General features: G+C 54.9%; 1 long non-coding RNA gene across 1 annotated transcript in view; it reads right to left on the bottom strand.

Annotated features, from left to right (window-relative positions):
- The window catches only part of LOC129013068 (uncharacterized), a 65,460-nt gene extending 47,953 nt beyond the window's left edge, over positions 1–17,507 (bottom strand). Inside the window, exon 1 of the long non-coding RNA XR_008493762.1 lies at positions 17,273–17,507. This is a non-coding gene — a long non-coding RNA (uncharacterized LOC129013068). The remainder of the gene's footprint in view (positions 1–17,272) is intronic.
- Between the last annotated feature and the right edge of the window lie 855 nt (positions 17,508–18,362).

Raw genomic sequence — 18,362 nt, 5'->3', positions numbered from 1 at the left:
GCTCTGCCCCCTGCCCTGCCCTGGCCCAGGACTCACCAGCTCCCTCCCCCACAGGGCACAGGCCAACTACACCCCCACCCCTGCAGCCTTCAGGGCCAGCCCAGAGGCCACCTCCACCCATGTTCGGGGCCCCTCTCCAGGACTCCCAGGGCAGCCTTGTTCTCCCACCCCTCCTGGCAGTACCTCCAGCACCCTGATGCTTGTGCTGTGGCCTTCAGACCCATCCAAAATAAGTTAGGCACGGGAGGTCACTTCATGACCACCAGCTCGAGCCAAAGGGATTGAGACAGTGGCCCATATACCCGGCCAGCCTCAAATACACCCACTCACCCTGGGGCTTCCCCTCAGGCCTTGTCTCGCAGGAGTCACAGCCTCGAGCATGGCTTCAGTCTTCAAGAAACACCCCATGGCCTCCCCAGAGCCTAAATCCAGCTCTGAGCAACCAGAAAGTTCAGGGACAATCACCCCCATGACATAGAGGATGAACTGAGGCCAACGGAGAAACCTCCTCCAAAGACAACGCAGCATTGCTCACCTAGGGCCCTCTGGTCAAGCCACGAAACTTGCCCCTTCCCAGAGGAGGAGCCAACGTGTTCACCAGAGGGGTCCCTGGCAGTGGAGGTGGCTGCAGTGTGGGCACCACTCTCTTATGAAGCATCCATCAGAGGCTCATCTGGTGCATGGCAGGGGCCACCACACTCTTGGGGGCCCAAGGGCAGGCGTAGCCTGGCTCCTCCTCAGCCGCGCATCTGGCAGTCTTTCTCTTCTCGCTACAGCTGACATCTGGCTCTCTCCAGAACCCCTAGTGTCCTTCAGGCCCCCACAGCCCCAGCTCCAGCTCAGGCTTGGTCCCTCCGCCATGGCTGCTGCTTGTCAGTCACTCATCAATGGCTTCAGCTTTGGGCCACTCGCTGGGAGGGACAGGATGGTATCCACCTCCCAAAATTCAGATATCAGAGCCCTAAACTCCAGGACCTCAGAATGGGACTGTATTTGGGGATAGGCTATTTAAAGAGCTGATTCCATTAAAGGGAGGTCATGAGGGTAGCCCTGATTGCATCCAAGGGGTGTCCTGATAGGAGTAGATTAGGACATAGGCACACCACCCTGAGGAACAGGGAGGAGGTGGCATCTGCAAGTCAAGGACGGGGCCAGAGAGGAAACCAGCCCTGCAATTCCAGGGCCTCAGACTTCCGGCCTCCAGCATCGTGAGAAAGTTCATTTCTGCTTTTGCCCCACCAGTCTGTTGTACCGGCTATGGCAACTCCAGCCAGCCGACGTACTCACAGCTTCTGAGCATCACGGGATGGCCAGTCCACCTGCCCCCTGACCCGCCTGACCCAGTGACCGTCCTCTCCTCCTGAGGCTGCAGCCTGGGCCCTGTCATCACCCACAAATCCGCCTCCAGCAACCGCTCCACGGCCGCTGCCCTGCCATGCTCCACACTCCCACCCTCTGCAACTCCCAGCCCCCAGCCTTCCTCCCGACCAGGACCACGTGTCCTCATTGAGCCAGTGACACTTTACACTTCCTCTCCTGCCCGCCCTTCCTTCTGTGCCCACCTCGGCACCCGTGGTTTATCAGAATGACCATGCCCTTGCCCTCTGCCGCCCGTGCATTTCCTCCCACCATAAGCAACCCCAGCACTGGGGGAATATACTAGGTGATGGTCTTCGGGTGTTGGTGCAGGCAGCATGTGACTGTGATCCTGGAGAAAAGGAAAGCCTGTGAGATGAGTGGCACGTTGGCCCAGCCCTCCACCCAGGACAATTTCCCCACCACTCATGCAGGAGTGGAGCCCAGGCAGGGTGTGGCAGCGAGCTGAGCCCAGGAGGCAGAAACCAGAGCTCAGGCACTGAGGGGACAGGAATGTGGGGGGCAGGATTCCAGAGAGAGGGTCCAGAGGGGAGTGTAGGGTTCATGGCCCCGGGTGGGGCCTTGCATTCAGAGGGCAGGACCAAGTGCCCTTCTCCAGGGCAAAGGCAGGATGGAGAGCTTAGCAGTTAGCAACATTGGAAGGTGGTAGAGCTCAGGACCAACCCAAGTCAGGGGGCGAGCTTGGCAGGTGGAGCAGGCAGCTGAGACACAACCATGCTCAGAGCCTTGCTCCAGACGTATCCTCAAAACACCAACACTGAGCCCCCAGGTCCGCAGGGGAGACAGAGTGTGGGGATTTCGCGTCACCAGGGTAGAGGCTGGGGAAACGCCATGGGCCTCCAGGACCTGTTTCAATGAAGCATAAAACCGAGATCTGCACAGGCTACTGGGACAAAAATCAGCACTTCTCAGAGGAAGATAACAGAATCCAGAGTTTCCACAAGGTACCATTTACAATGTCTAATTTACAATAAAAAATGACTAGCCAAACAAAGAAACAGAAAAATTGCTTTACATCAGCAATTATAAATACGTCCCAGGTTTAAAGGGTAATTCCAGAGCTGAAAAATATAATAGCTGAATTTTTTTTAAAACACTGGATAGGTTTAACAACAGATTGGAGATAGGAGAGTCAGCAAGCTTAAAGATAGAAATTTCTATGTCATCTGAAGAACAAAGAGATTGAAGATTTCTAGAACATGAAAAATAAGTGTGTTAAACATATCTTTTTGACACCCAGGACCCTGCTGACCCTGGAGAAACTGCTCTCTGCCACCTCCCAGGCCTAGTCAGTTCCTAGAGAGTGTAAACACTGGGGCACACCTTCCATATGCAAACCAGCTAATCCAGAACCTGCACCCATGCCACCTCCTCTATGGGCTTTCACACTCATCAGGGTGGCCACAAGTCCCACCCTGATTACCCCAGGGCAGGTACCAGACCACTAGAGACAGCACCTGTACTCCAGAGCCCACCAAAATGACTGAAACGAGCAAATCGTCAGCCTGCTTGCCTGGCTGGACATTCCCGTGCTTTTCCGTCACTCCTTCCCCCTTGGCCACCCCTAGTGCTGCTCTGTGTCCTTCACGGTGTGGCATGACCCCTTCTCTTGGGAGCTGTGAGTAACAATCCATTTCAATGGTGGTCATCCCCTGGTCTATTGCCCTTGATGTATCTGAATAATTACAAAACCTACACTTCAGAACAGTGCCTCAATGGTCTCAGATGGCCTGGGATATGTGTTACTGGAATCAAAAAAGAAAAGAGAATGTAAAAGAGCAGAAAAAAATATTCAGAGATATGATGGCCAAGTATTTTTCAAAGTATTGAAGAAAATGTCAATTACAGATCCTAGAATATCAGCAAACCCCAAAAAGAATGAATATATAAACATACACACACACACACACACACACACAACTAAGCTCATTATAGTCAAAAGACTGAAAACCAAGAGTGAAAAGAACACTTTGAGAAGAAACGAGAGAAGGAAAAACCCACTTATTGCTCCAGCAATTAGCCTCCCTCTCCTGCACTTCAGTTTCTCCCCCTCTACTTGTTCCCGCTATTGATGTTCAGTTGTTTCTTTATGCTATTCTTCCTCACCCACTTCTCTCTTCAGCTACTACCCCCATTTCTTTGCTCTTCTTCTGGAAAGAATGGTCCATCATCGCAGTCCCAGCTACTCCTCCCATGTCCTTCAGCCACTGTCACCAGCCTGTTTCCTCCCTGCCCCACCCCAAGGGTGTCACCAAGATCCCAGTGGCTCACATCAATGAGGGCCACCAAGCCAGCCAGCAGTCTTAGGCCCCACCCTCCTGATCTCTCACAGCCTGTGACATGGGTAGCCTGTGACGTGGGTGGCCTCTTCTCCTTGCAGCACCACCTCCTGCAGGTGTCCCCCACACTAACCTGGCTCACCCCCACCTCAGCAGCCACTCTTTCTGAGGCCTTTTGTTGCCCTCTCATCTCCTTCCAGCTCCTAGACTTGGCTTCCTCGCCTGTCTGTTTACATCCTCCCTCGAGGTCTCACCAAGACCATGGCTCAAACTTCAGCTGCATGCTGAGGACTCTGAAAGTACACACCTCTAGCAAGGGCCTCTCCCTGAGCTTCAGACTTGAGAAATCCACCTTCCACTCAATGTCTCCACTTAAGAACTAACAGGAGCTGCAAACCTAACACAGAAAGAGGAAGGAAGGAAGGAAGGAAGGAAGGAAGGGCAGGCCCTGCAACAGAGAAGGTGCAGTGCTGTGTCGACATCCTAGGGACTTGCTGAATGGCAAGATGTGCAGTGAGGGCAAGTGTATTAGTCCACTCTCACATTGCTATTAAGAAATACCTGAGACTGGATAATTTATAGAGGTTTAATTGACTCGCAGTTCCACAGGGCTGGGGAGGTCTCAGGAAACTTACAATCATGGTGGAAGGCACCTCTTCACAGGGTGGAAGGAGAGAGAATGAGTGCTGAGCAAAGAGGGGAAAATCCCCTTAAAAACCATCACCCCCATGATTCAATTACCTTCCACCAGGTCCTTCTCACAACATGTGGGGATTATGGGAAATACAATTCAAGGTGAGATTTGGGTGGGGAGACAGCCAAACCATATCACTCTGCCCTGGCCCCTTCCAAATCTCATGTCCTCACATTTAAAAAGCAATCATGCCTTCTCAACAGTCCCCCAAAGTCTTAGCTCATTCCAGCATTAACCCAAAAGTCCAAATCCAAAGTCTCATCTGAGACAAGGCAAGTCCCTTCTACCTATTAGCCTGTAAAATGAAAAGCAAGTTAGTTACTTCCTAAATACAATGGGGCTACAGGCATTGGGTAAATACACCCATTCCAAATGAGAGAAATTGGCCAAAAGGAAGGGACTACAGGCCCCATGAAGTCTGAAATCCAATAGGGCAGTCATTAAATCTTAAAGTTCCAAAACAATCTCCTTTGACTCTATGTCCACATCCAGGTCACGCTGATGCAAGAAGTGGGCTCCCACAGCCTTGAGCAGCTCCACCTCTGCTGCTTTGCAGGGTACAGCCCCCATACTGGCTGCTTTCATGAGCTGTGCAGCTTTTCCAGGCACAGTGCAAGCTGAGCTGTTGGTGGATCTACTATTCTGGGGTCTGGAGGACAGTGGTCCTCTTCTCACAGCTCCACTAGGCAGTGCCCCAGTGGGGACTCTGTGTGAGGGCTCCAACCCCACATTTCCCTTCCACACTGCCCTAGCAGAGGTTCTCTGCAAGGGCTCCACCCCTGCAACAGACTTACGTCTGGACATTCAGGCATTTCCATACATCCTCTGAAATCTAGGCGGAGGTTCCCAAACCTCAATTCTTGACTTTTGTGCACCTGCAGGCTCAACACCACACAGAAGCTGCCAAGGCTTGGAGCTTGCACCATCTGAAGCAACAGCCTGAGCTGTATGTTGTCCCCTTTTAGCCATGGCTGGAATGCAGGGCATCAAGTCCCAAAACCACACGAAGCAGCAAGGCCCTGCACCTGACCAAAAAGACCATTTTTTTCCTCCACAGCCTCCAGGCCTGTGATGGGAGGAGCTGCTGTGAAGACTTCTGACATGCCCTGGAGACATTTTCCCCATTGTCTTTGTGATTAACATTTGGCTCCTCATTACTTATGTAAATTTCTGCAGCTTGAATTTCTCCCCAGAAAATGGGTTTTTCTTTTCTGCTGCATCATCAGGCTGCAAATTTTCCAAACTTTTATGCTCTGTCACCTCTCGAATGCTTTGTTGCTTAGAAATTTCTTCTCTCAGATACCCTAAATCATCTCTCTCAAGTTCAAAGTTCCACAGATCTCTAGGGCAGGAGCAAAAAGCTTCCAGTTTCTTTGCTAAAACATAGCAAGAGTGACCTTTACTCCAGTTACCAACAAGTTTCTCGTCTCCATCTGAGACCATCATCTGGACTTTATTGTCCATATCACTATCAGCAACTTGGTCAAAGCCATTCAACAAGTCTCTAGGAAGTTCTAAACTTTCCCACATCTTCCTGTCTTCTTCTGAGCCCTCCAAACTGTTCCAACCTCTGCCTGCTACCCAGTTCTGCCTGTTAACATATTTTTGGATATCTTTATAGCAGCACCCTGCTCTCAGTACAAATTTATTGTATTAGTCCATTCTCATACTGCTATAAAGAACTGCCCAAGACTGGGTAACTTACAAAACAAAGAGGTTTAATGGACTCAGAGTTCTGCAGAGCTGGGGAGCCCTCAGGAAACTTATAATTATGGCAAAAGGCACCTCTTCATAGGGCAGCAGGAGAGATAATGAGAGCCAAGAAAAGGGGGGAAGACCCTTATAAAATCATCACCCCTATGATTCAATTACCTCCCGTGTGGGGATTATGGGAACTACAATTCAAGATGAGACTTGGGTGGGGACACAGCCAACCCATATCAGCAAGTCAGGGTCAGGATGGAACTAAAACCCAGTCCTGCCCAAGCCAAAGCCTCTAATGGTTCATAAGATGATAACCCAGAAGAGATGTTCCCTAGCTGTGCCCAGGTCAGGATGATGCTCTCTCCAGCACCAGCCTGAGCTTGAACAAAGGCATCTTCTTTGTGTAGAAAGCAGCCAAATATGTCATCCTAAGCTGGAGCCCCTCCTCCTACTCCTGGGGAGCAGCAGCAGAGTAAGCCCCATACCACCTGCACAGACACCCCATACCACCTGCACAGGCACCCCCTCCCCATCAGCAGACCCCATATCAGTCACCACAGCTTCACAGCCTTGACCCTCAAGCTTTCCCCATGCTGCCTGCCTACCCAGCCTGGTGTCCTGGTAATGGGAAGACCTACCACTGGACTCCACAGACAAATGCCAGTGCATGGATCCCAGGGGGTTGAGCCACTTGATCCATGGATCCCATGGATCTGGCATACTCAGCAGCCAGATTAGCAGCCTCCCTTGCAGGCCAGACTTGGGAGATAAATAGAGGCAAGGATGGAATTAGCATCTTCAGATCTCTCTGGGATGGGAACAAAACCACAATCTCTGCCAAGTTGATGATAATGAAGAGATGATGACAATGACAGGGATGATAATAATGATGACAATGACCATGATGATGATGATGGTGATGATGGTGATGTGATGGTAATGATGTGATGGTGATAATGATGATGATGACAGTGATAGTGATTATAATGATGATGGTGATATGATAGTGATGGTGATGATGGTGATGATAATGATGGCAATGATGATGGTGATGATGATGGCGATGATGATGGTGATGATGATGTGGTAGTAATGCTGATGACAGTGATGGTATGGCTATAATGATGATGATGTGATGGTGATGATAATGGTGATGAAGATGATGGTAGTGATGGTGGTGATATGCTGATGATGGTGTGTAATGGTAATGATAGTGGTGGTGACGATGATGATGCAATAGTGATGATGATGGTGATGGTGGTGATGATGGTGATGGTGATGATGGTGGTGAGGGTGATGTGATGGTGATAATATTGATTATGATGATGATGGTGATGACGATGGTGATGGTGATGATGGTGATGATGATGGTAATGATGATGGTGGTGATGATGGGGTGATGGTGATGATGGGGTGATGGTGATGATGGTGGTGATGATGGAGTGTAATGGTGATGGTGATGATGGTGGTGGTGGTGATGATGGTGTAATGGTGATGGTGATGATGATGATGATGGTGATGATGATGGTGATGGTGATGATGGGGTGATGGTCATGGTGATGATGATGATGGTGATGGTGATGATGATGTTGATGATGGAGTATAATGGTGATGGTGATGACGGAGGTGGTGATGGTGGTGATGATGGTGGTGATGTTGATGATGGAGTGTAATGGTGATGGTGATGATGGTGGTGATGGTGGTGATGTTGATGATGGAGTGTAATGGTGATGGTGATGATGGTGGTGATGGTGGTGATGGTGGTGATGGTGATGGTGATGATGATGTTGATGATGGAGTGTGATGGTGATGGTGATGATGATGATGGTGGTGATGATGGTGGTGATGGTGATGATGGTGGTGATGATGGTGATGGTGGTGATGATGGTGGTGATGATGGTGGTGATGGTGATGATGGTGGTGATGATGGTGATGATGGTGGTGATGATGGTGGTGATGGTGGTGATGGTGGTGATGATGGTGGTGATGGTGATGGTGATGATGGTGATGTTGATGGTGATGGTGGTGATGGTGATGGTGATGATGGTGATGTTGATGGTGATGGTGATGGTGATGGTGATGGTGATGGTGGTGATGGTGATGATGATGATGATGGTGATGATGATGGTGGTGATGGTGATGATGACGGTGGGGATGATGTTGATGATGGTGTGTAATAGTGATGATGGTAATGATGATGGTAATGATGGTGATGATGTGATAGTGATGATGATGATGATGGTAATGATGATGGTGGTGAGGGTGTTGTGATGGTGATAATGATGATTATGGTGATGGTGATAATGATAATGATGACAGCCATCTTCTGTTAACCACCAACTACATGTTAGGTACTCCCCATGCATAGACTCATTTGATTCTCACAACCATTTAGAAAGGTGAATGGCATGTCCTCCCTCCATGGAGGAGCAAACTCAGACTCCTCAACTTTAAATGTTCACTAAAGTGGACACAGAGCTAGAGTCAAGCTTTAGGCTCAGGCCAGGCCCTACCACCAAGTGCTGGCACAGGGCTGAACTGTATGAGCCCTTGTCATTGTTCTCTGAATTATCTCAGCAAGCCTGTTATGGTTGTCATTTTACACATGAGGAAAGTGGGTCCCAGAGGGGTAAATGACTCAACAAAAGTCAAAGCTCCATCAGCAAGTGGCAGGTCTGAGGGGCAGCATCACATCCCAGAGTGCTGGAGGGGCAGGCAGAGGCCTGGCCTCTTGGCAACTATGAGCCTCCATGCCTTCATCTCATCTGTCATTATAGCAGTAAGGGTCATCCTGACCACCTTAGAGGTGTCCGAGGAGATGCACAGAATGTCAGGCACCCACTAGGTGCTTGGCAAACCCCACAGGGTCTAGCCAATCCCAGAACCAGGCTCCAGCTCCCAGTCCTGTGATCCTCTCCTTTGCTGCCCTTGCTCCTCTGGCCAGACCTCCAGGACCATCAGTGGACTCAGGTCGTGGCCTGGGAAGCTGCAGACCTGAGCGAGGAGAAACATGGTGAGGGGCAGCTAGAGGCTGAGCCTCCTCCAACATCCCCACCAGGACAGCCCTGTAAGCAATGAAATGGTTAAGGCCTCCCAGCCCAGCAGAATTGGCTCATTATCATTTCTAATATGGATCAATACTCTTCAGGCATCTGACAAAGCCGGCAGCTCTCCGTTCCCTTCCTGCCCTCCAAACATAAAAGATCCCCTAAGCCACACTGGCCTGGGGCTCTGGCCCTAGCCCCCTCCTCAGGCCTCATCTCCATAGTGGTCTTAATCAAGTCATGGGGAAAGATGCAAGTCAATAAGTCCTCATTGATCACCTCCTCTCCCCTCCACCCCACTGACATTCTGTCAGCCCCTCCCCCACAGCCAGCCAGGCTAATGGGGGTCCTTGCCTCCCACGTAGGTGGTGGGTGGGGGGTGCTCATGAAAGCCCTGATTGCTCTGAGGCCCAGGGCCTCCGTCACAGCGAGGGCTCCAGCACAACATATGCCTCCTGCCCGCTGGCTTTGTCTTCAACAATAAAACAGGGTTTCTCTCCCGCCTCAGCCCTGGGTCCAATTTATCAGGCCTGGCACTGATCATCTGCTTCCCTGTCACCAGCTGGACTTGGGGGATAAATAGAGGCAAGCAGATACAGAATTATCGTGATCAGATCTCTCTGGGACAGGAACAAAAACCACTTTACACTCCTTATGAAGCATTTCCACCATCACAGACATACAAAGAAGTCGGCAAGGCAAAGGGGCGGGACCCCAGCAACCAACGGGAGCTCATCCTTCCCCTGGTAAGAGCCAGAGGAAGCTGCCACATGGAGCTCCCAGGCTGTGTTCCTTTGGGAAGTCACCTGCAGTGACTGAGCCTCAGTTTCCCATCACGGACACCTACCTTGCAGGGCTGCGACAAGCACTCACAGAGAGAATAAAACAAAGCATCTTCCACTGAGCCTAGCAGACGGTGGGTGCTCCGTGAACAGCAGTTAGCGCAGCTGCCTTTAACGGTGTAACCGTCCACAGCCAAGTATGGCATTTGGCATGTGTCACATCCATGCCCCATGGAAATGTCAGTGACAGTTCGTACCCTTGTTCGTCCTCAGCCATCACTCCTAGAGCTGCCATCTGCAGACAGTGACCAGCTCAGGGTGGCACCACAGGCCCACCCTGCCCTTTTGAGGCTCTGCAGGGCTGCCATGGGAGTTCCAGGTAGATTGATGCCCGCCTGTGGCAGAGGTCCCCAGCAGCTCTGCACAACATCTCAACAAATGTTCCTGGACAGGCAGCCTGGGCCGGAAGCCGATCAAACACCATAAATACTGCGTACCCAAGGCCATGACTACATTACCACGTGGTGAGTAAATAACAGGCCCAGGGTGGAAACGGCCCGGGAACAACCTCTGGCCGAGTAATTTATGCCCCTGTAAAACCTGATTAGATCCCAGCTAAGTGACTTCGCGGACGGGCAGGCCACTTTGGAGAGAGAGACTGAGTGAGCGGCCACCACAAGCACCCAGGGGGGGCGTTTGTGGGGCCATCATCTCCCCTGTGAGGGTGCAGGCCTGGAGCTCAGGCATCCCATCAGGCTCGGTGGGGTAGCATCTTGGGGACCCAGGCCACCCAGGGGTGATGACCCCACTTTAGCGTGTGGTGGGAGGCGCCCTGCAGATGCATCCTACCCAGGCAGGATGGACGCCCCGTCCGCAGCCCCTGGGACACAGCAGGCCCAGCCTCTTGGTGCATTTCAGTCTAAATGTAGATGCAAGTCCAGTCAAGGCCTCAGCCAGGAGCCACCATGCACAATAAGGCTAGCATTACATGTGCCCCTCCTGGGCAGGGTCCCCGGCAGATGGAAAGCGTGGGCCTGGGGCGGGGACGGCTCCTGACCCAGGATAAGGACCACAGTGGCCAGATCAGGGTGGCGCCACAGGCCTGCTCTGCCATGCCAGCCCTGCCATGCTGACCACAGTTAGCAGGGTCTGTCAGAGGTGGCCGGGGCAGCAGGAGAGCAGCACACAGCCCAGTCTTGAGGCAGGCACCACTCAAGAGCAACCGGCCACCAAGTCCCCCCTCAGAAGGGGCTTGTGTCACATCCCCTTGCGCTCCCCACTGCTCCCCCTCCACAGCCCCCCAAAGGGGCTCTACCCCTGGTGCCCATTTCCCCATGGCCCACATACCCCAAGTGCTGCCCCACGGCTACTGCTCCTGCCTTCTCACTGAGCCTCGCCTTGGGCCCACCCTGCTCCCTGCTTCCCTCTGGCCTGGCCACTCACCAGGCAGTTGGGGCACCCTGGTGTGCAGATCCGGGGGCCGGGCACTGAAGTCAGCTCAGGCTCAGGAGCCAGGCAGAGCTGGGTTCAAATCCTGGCACTGCCCGTCTTAGCTGAGTGACTTGAGCAAGTAATGTTAACCCAGCCTCAATTTACTCCTCTGTAAAGGAGACAATAGTGCCTCCCCTGATTTCCCTGATGGGGTGGGTATCCCAAGTGAGAGAGAGAAGGTCAGTACCCAGAAAACCCCGGGGGACGGTAAGAGAGTGCTCTGGGAGCCACCTGTGGCTACTGGCCAGGCGGCAGTGGTGACGGAGGGTTGGGTGAGGCTCAGGAATCTGGACCCATGGGAACAAGGGCTCACTGGGACCCAGGCTGCGGGTGCCCCCTCTCGCCACCTTGGGCAAGGCACTCCACCTCTGTGAGCTCACAGGGGACCCTGTCTACCCATCCTCACAGGGACACAGGAAGGATCTGGTCACATCACCCCTGCTCAAGCCCTCTGGTGGCTTCCTAGTATTTCTAGAGTCGAGTCCAAGGCCTTTCCACCCGGCACCCAGCTTCATGCCCATTCACTCCACCCTCCTGCCACCACCAAAGTCTACGCTCCAATCACCTTGAACAAGTTATTCTTCCCAAGCAAATCTACCTCTCCATGCCTCCCCCTAGAGTCACCTGAGTCTCCAGCTCTGCCTAGTGAATTCCTGTTGATACTACAAGACTCGGCCCAAATGGCCCAACCTCTGCGAAACTGTCCATTGTTCTCAAAGCAGAGTTAAGTCACACCTTCCTCTGAGCCCCCACAGTAGCCTTGGCTTAGTCAGAAAGGAGATCAGTATGACTTACCCCTTTCCAGGAACTACTTCCTGTTCTCCACCCCACAGCTATTGCAAACCTGCTAGGTTAGTACACTGTGACCCCACTGCGCTGGCCCCAGCTGAGTGATCCTAAGGGAGCCACCTGATTCAGGCTGGGCCAATCAGAGCACTTTTCCAGGGTTACTGGAACTCGAACTAGGAAACAAAAGTGAATTTATCTCTGGTGGCCAGAGGTGTAAGGTGCAAAATTTGGGAGCCTCCAGCCACACATTTGCCACACGTAGAACAAACCAGTGAGAGAGCTGAGGCCTGATCTGGGAAGGAGACCTCTGGGCCTTGGCCCTGGTGGCCCCTAAATCCCAGCTGCCTCCCATCCTGGGGATCCAACTATCCTTAGATTCCACAGGATGCCCAGGTCTCATCCAGCAAATCCCTCAGCCCCAGCTACGGTGAGAGTTTCTATCACTGTTAACCTGCGAGTCCCCATCCCTGGAGACAGTGATGGTCTCATCAGGCTGACGGCCCTACATGGGGCAATTCATTCAGCCCCTAACGAAAGCTCAGCTGCCAAGCCCCCACTGACATGGGTTCTTGCAAGGCCTAGAACCAATTAGATATTTCTATTTTTAAATTTTATGTCTTAAAGAAGACCCCCCAAAGTTGCACAAGCATAAGTCCCCTGGGATCCTTCTCTGGCCACTGCAGCCTGGGAGTCTCCAGGGCAGGCCTCTGTCTGTGAGTCTCTCTGGGCCATGCCCAGCACACAGGAAATGCACAGGAAGTGAGGACACAACCCCATTGAATCCCTGGAGCCCTGCATCTCATAACTAATTTAGCACTTCCTGGCCCGGCCCCCTTAATAACACAGGCACAGGAGAGCATGCAGAGGAGGGAGGACAAGGAGGCTCAGCTGCTGACACCTGCAGATCAGTTCTGTCTTTCTTCTAGCATAAGCCTATTGCTAGCAAGCGGCCAGGCTGGCTCACTGTGGCACCTCTGTGCCCCCAGGCCCCACAGGGGCCATCTCATCTGACCACTGTCCCAGCGGCCAGGGAGACCTGCTGGGTCTGCACTGAGAGCCTGGGCCCATGCAAATGACCCCTCCTGGTTCAGGAGCTACCACCACAAGGGCTATGAGGAACCAGGGACCCTCATCCCATCCCCGGCACCACCAGAACTAAACGTTGGGCTCATCAGAGTTCCTACCACTAAATCAAACACTAATCTGCTCCCCCTAATTTCTCTAAGAAGATATTAGCCAGACAAAATGAAACATAAATGTGAGTAAGAGCCTGGGTATCTGGGAAGTGGGAGCAGGCGGCCTGGGGAAAGGGATTTATCGTGTGTTTGCTGAGGCAGGCCAGGCATGCATGCCCACGAAAGGCTGGTAGCTGCAGCTCGGCCTGGGCTGGCCTCACACAGGCATCCACCTAAAGACACATCAGCTTCCTCCCCAGGAAACAGTGTCGGGCACCGTTGGAGCTTGAGAAATGGGAAAGTGAACCGGGGTGCCCTGCAGCTGGTGAGAATAATTCACACCAAAAGATTTCTTCAAGTGTTAGCAGACCTAAAATATCAGTGAGAGTGTTGGAAGCAAGCTGTATACCTGGAAGCACCCTGGTGGATATGCTACTTTGGTAAACAACTAACGGGATCCTAGAGTCAGAGGCAGAGGAGTAGCCCCACATGACCCACCAGTGACCATCAGTGACACATCTATGAGGTGTGTGGCATGTGGCTGTCATGTCTAACTTCCACCACAGCCCAAGGCCACCGGGATTTAACCCAATTCCCAGGTAAGAAAACTGGCTCCAGAGAGTAAAAACCACTTGCCCAAGGTCCATGTCAATGAGATCTGAAGCAAGTCACACCCACCTTCACTCTGAGCAGCCTCTGGGAGTCACACCCGCCTTCACTCCGAGCAGCCCCCGGGAGTCACACCCACCGGGAGCCACACCCGCCTTCACTCAGAGCAGCCCCCGGGAGCCACACCTGCCTTCACTCAGAGCAGCCCCCAGGAGCCACACTTGCCTTCATTCAGAGCAGCCCCCGGGATCCACACCTGCCTTCACTCAGAGCAGCCCCCCGGGGATCCACACCCACCTTCACTCTGAGCAGCCTCTGGGAGTCACACCCGCCTTCACTAGGAGCAGCCCCCGGGAGTCACACCCACCGGGAGCCACACCCGCCTTCACTCAGAGCAGCCCCCGGGATCCACACTTGCCTTCATTCAGAGCAGCCCCCGGGATCCACACCTGCCTTCACTCAGAGCAGCCCCCGGGAGCCACACCTGCCTTCACTCAGAGCAGCCCCCGGGAGCCACACCTGCCTTCATTCAGAGCAGCCCCCGGGATCCACACCTGCCTTCACTCAGAGCAGCCCCCGGGAGCCACACCTGCCTTCACTCAGAGCAGCCCCCGGGAGCCACACCTGCCTTCACTCAGAGCAGCCCCCCGGGGATCCACACCTGCCTTCATTCAGAGCAGCCCCCAGGATCCACACCTGCCTTCGCTCTGAGCAGCCCCCGGGGAGTCACACCCACTGGGAGCCATACCTGCCTTCACTCCGAGCAGACCCCTGTAGCCACACCCGCCTTCACTCAGAGCAGCCCCTGGGAGCCACACCCACCTTCACACCAAGCAGCCCACAGGAGTCACATCCACCTTCACTCTGAGCAGCCCCTTGGAGTCACACCCGCCTTCACTCTGAGCAGCCCCCTGGAACCACACCCGCCTTCACTCCCAGCAGCCCCCGGGAGTCACACCCACCTTCACTCCGAGCAGCCCCCAGGAGTCACACCCACCTTCACTCCCAGCAGCCCCCGGGAGTCACACCCGCCTTCACTCCCAGCAGCCCCTGGGGAGTCACACCCACCTTCACTCAGAGCAGCCCCCGGGAGTCACACCCACCTTCACTCCGAGCTGCCCCAGGGAGTCACACCCACCTTCACTCCCAGCAGTCCCCGGGGAGTCACACCCACCTTCACTCCCAGCAGCCCCTGGGAGTCACACCCGCCTTCACTCCCAGCAGCCCCTGGGGAGTCACACCCACCTTCACTCAGAGCAGCCCCCGGGAGTCACACCCACCTTCACTCCAAGCTGCCCCAGGGAGTCACACCCACCTTCACTCAGAGCAGCCCCTGGGAGCCACACCCACCTTCACTCCCAGCAGCCCCTGGGAGTCACACCCACCTTCACTCAGAGCAGCCCCCGGGAGTCACACCCACCTTCACTCCGAGCTGCCCCAGGGAGTCACACCCACCTTCACTCCCAGCTGCCCCAGGGAGTCACACCCACCTTCACTCCGAGCAGCCCCCAGGAGTCACACCCCCCGGGAGCCACACCTGCCTTCACTCCGAGCAAACCCCTGGAGCCACACCCACCTTCACTCCCAGCAGCCCCTGGGGAGTCACACCAACCTTCACTCCGAGCAAACCCCTGGAGCCACACCCACCTTCACTCCCAGCAGCCCCTGGGGAGTCACACCCACCTTCACTCCCAGCAGCCCCTGGGGAGTCACACCCACCTTCACTCCCAGCAGCCCCTGGGAGTCACACCCGCCTTCACTCCGAGCTGCCCCAGGGAGTCACACCCACCTTCACTCCCAGCAGCCCCTGGGGAGTCACACCCACCTTCACTCAGAGCAGCCCCTGGGAGCCACACCCACCTTCACTCCCAGCAGACCCCTGGAGCCACACCCGCCTTCACTCCCAGCAGCCCCTGGGGAGTCACACCCACCTTCACTCAGAGCAGCCCCCAGATCCCAGGAGGAAATGCAGCCGGGGTGATGGTGGGCATCTACCCACCAAGGGTCGGCAACGCCCCCCTGGGAGGCATCTTCCGTCCATCCCACCAAGGACAGCACTGCTCTTAGCCCCACTCTGTTGAGAGTAGGTAGACGTGCCCAAGGTCACACAGCAAGGTCAGGCCCTCCCTGACCCAAGCCTCATGGCCTCTCCTCCACCCAGGCGGAGCCCAGCCCGCGTTCAGCGGCCAGGGACAGGCTTGGGGCCTGGAAACCTCTGGACCAGGCAGGGGCCCACAGCTCCTTCTGCCCCAGGTGTCTGTACAGCCCTGTGGTCACTGCTGCTCTGTCCCCTGCCTGGAAAATGGGCTGAAGCCACATGGATGAGACCACCTGAAGCAGCAGTTGGAGCTGAAGGTCCCTGTCCTTGGAGAGCATGGGGTCCCCGAGCACCCAAGGTCCCTGCCCCTGGAGAGCCCTGGGACCTGGCCGGATCCAGCCCCTTAGCAGAGGCTGAGTGCTGTAGCATGGATGGGTGGGTCTGAGCCAGGAGCCCCCACTGTGAAGTGGGACTGGGAAGCCCAAACACCAGCAGGGGGTGCTCGGCTCAGATCACTGGCGCTGGCAGAGCCACCAAGTCTGTAGACTGGCTCCGAGGTGGCCAGTGGTCTAGGGGACCCCCACCCACACCCCTCTCTGGTTATCTCAGGGCCACCACAGACTACACGCCACCAGCCTGGGTCCTCCACAGCAGACATCCAGCTTCTGGCCGCAGACCCCACCCAGATCTGCCTTCCAGCACATTCTGCCCCCTCCCCAGGGCCTTGGACCAGATTACATCGAACCCCTTCAGCTTCCTGCCAAGGACAAGTGAGGGGCCAGGAGAGGGAAGCCCCATAAATCTCTTTGGAGACATTTGCCAAGATACCAGACACCAAAATCTCATTAGCAGGCTAAACTCTCGGGAGGAAATGGAAAATAAGTACCCGCAGATACAGGCCTGGAAACCGCAGGACCAGGAGCAGGAGGCGTGGATTAGTGGAGATGATATGCACGGGACAAGCTGTTGCCACAGGGGTTTTGCATGTTTTTTTTGTTTGGTTTGTTTGTTTTTGCTTTCATTACAGTTTAAGTATAGCAGGACCCTCAGCACACCAGGTGGGGGGGGTTGAGGCCCTTTATTCACAAGAGAGGAGAGGAGGGAGGGCGAGGCCTGGCGGCAGAGGCACAGGGGGCGGGCAGGCAGCCGGGCCGTCCCAGGAGGGCGTTCGTTCAGGAGCGTGGCTGTGCTGGGGCCCAGTCCACGCTGCTCAGAGCCCCGGCGCGTAACAGCTCCTTCCACGCAGGGAAAATCCATCCAGGTTTAATGGAAACATTAACCTCAACTCACCCGATTTCCTCGTTGCACTGAGGACTGAGAAAGGGAAGAGGCTCCAAAGCTGGAGGACTCCCCGAGGCCTGGCATAGACACAGGCCCACGGGTCCAGGGACACTCAGCAAGGGCCGGGACAGTGACAGTGGGTGCCTTCATCAGAGCAGAAGCAGCCCCGCGACACCCCCACCCCTCTCGCCAGCTCAGCCAGCGTGCTCTTCACAGGCTGGACATGACCGACAGGAAGAGGAAAGCCCCTCCCCTAGCACTCAGCTGCTCATGCTCCCTCCGGAGTCTCCGCAAATTGCCAAAGAAAGGGGGTGGCCCAGGCAGCTACACCGTGTCCAAGGTCACCTGGTTCCCCTGGCTGCAGTTCCAGGACACCCCAGGCAGGAGAAAGGAGGAGGCAGCTGGGGTGGGGGCGGGGGCGGCAGGCTGCCTGCAGAGGCGGGAGGGCAGGGTCGCGGAGGGGCACTGGGGAGAGTAGGGGTCTGGGAGTGGACCGCGACCTCACACCCTGCCCCCTCAGCCATCAGCCGAGTGACCCAGAGCAGGAACTTGCCCAACGGTGAAGGCCACAGCAGGGGTCCAGAGGAGCTTGTACCGGGCACGTGCCGTAGGGTGCACAGCCACCACGCGACGTGGCAGAGGCCTTAGCAAGAAAGCTGAGGGAGTCTGTTGGGGTCCTCCAACAGCGTGGAGTAGGGGAGAAGACGCTGGCCTCCAAGTGCCTGACAGCTCCATCTATACCTCGGCAGGCAGGGGCAGGGTTGGTCCGAGACCAGGGTCAGGGCCCAACCCATTTTGAAGGGTCCGAGAGGCAGCTGCCCCCAAGAGACCCGGCTTGTGGCTTTGGTCTCCTCTGCATCCTTCAGGGCAGCCCTGTGCCATGACCCCGCACTGACCCTGACACAGGAGGCTGTACCCAAGGAGCTGGCACTTGGGGATGGGCCACAAAGCCCTAAGAGCCTTCTGAGCAAAGATGCAGAAGGCCAGGAGTGGAGTCCCCGTCTCTTGGGCTGCAAGCCAGCACTCCCTGACCCATGCTGGGTTGAGGACCCCAGGTAGGCCTGAGGGACAGGCTGGCCGCATGTTCCCACCCTCAGGT

Source organism: Pongo pygmaeus, chromosome 15 (assembly GCF_028885625.2).
Source record: "Pongo pygmaeus isolate AG05252 chromosome 15, NHGRI_mPonPyg2-v2.0_pri, whole genome shotgun sequence".
In the NCBI taxonomy this organism is placed as follows: Eukaryota; Metazoa; Chordata; class Mammalia; order Primates; family Hominidae; genus Pongo; species Pongo pygmaeus.
This window is presented reverse-complemented; position numbering and strand designations above follow the sequence as displayed.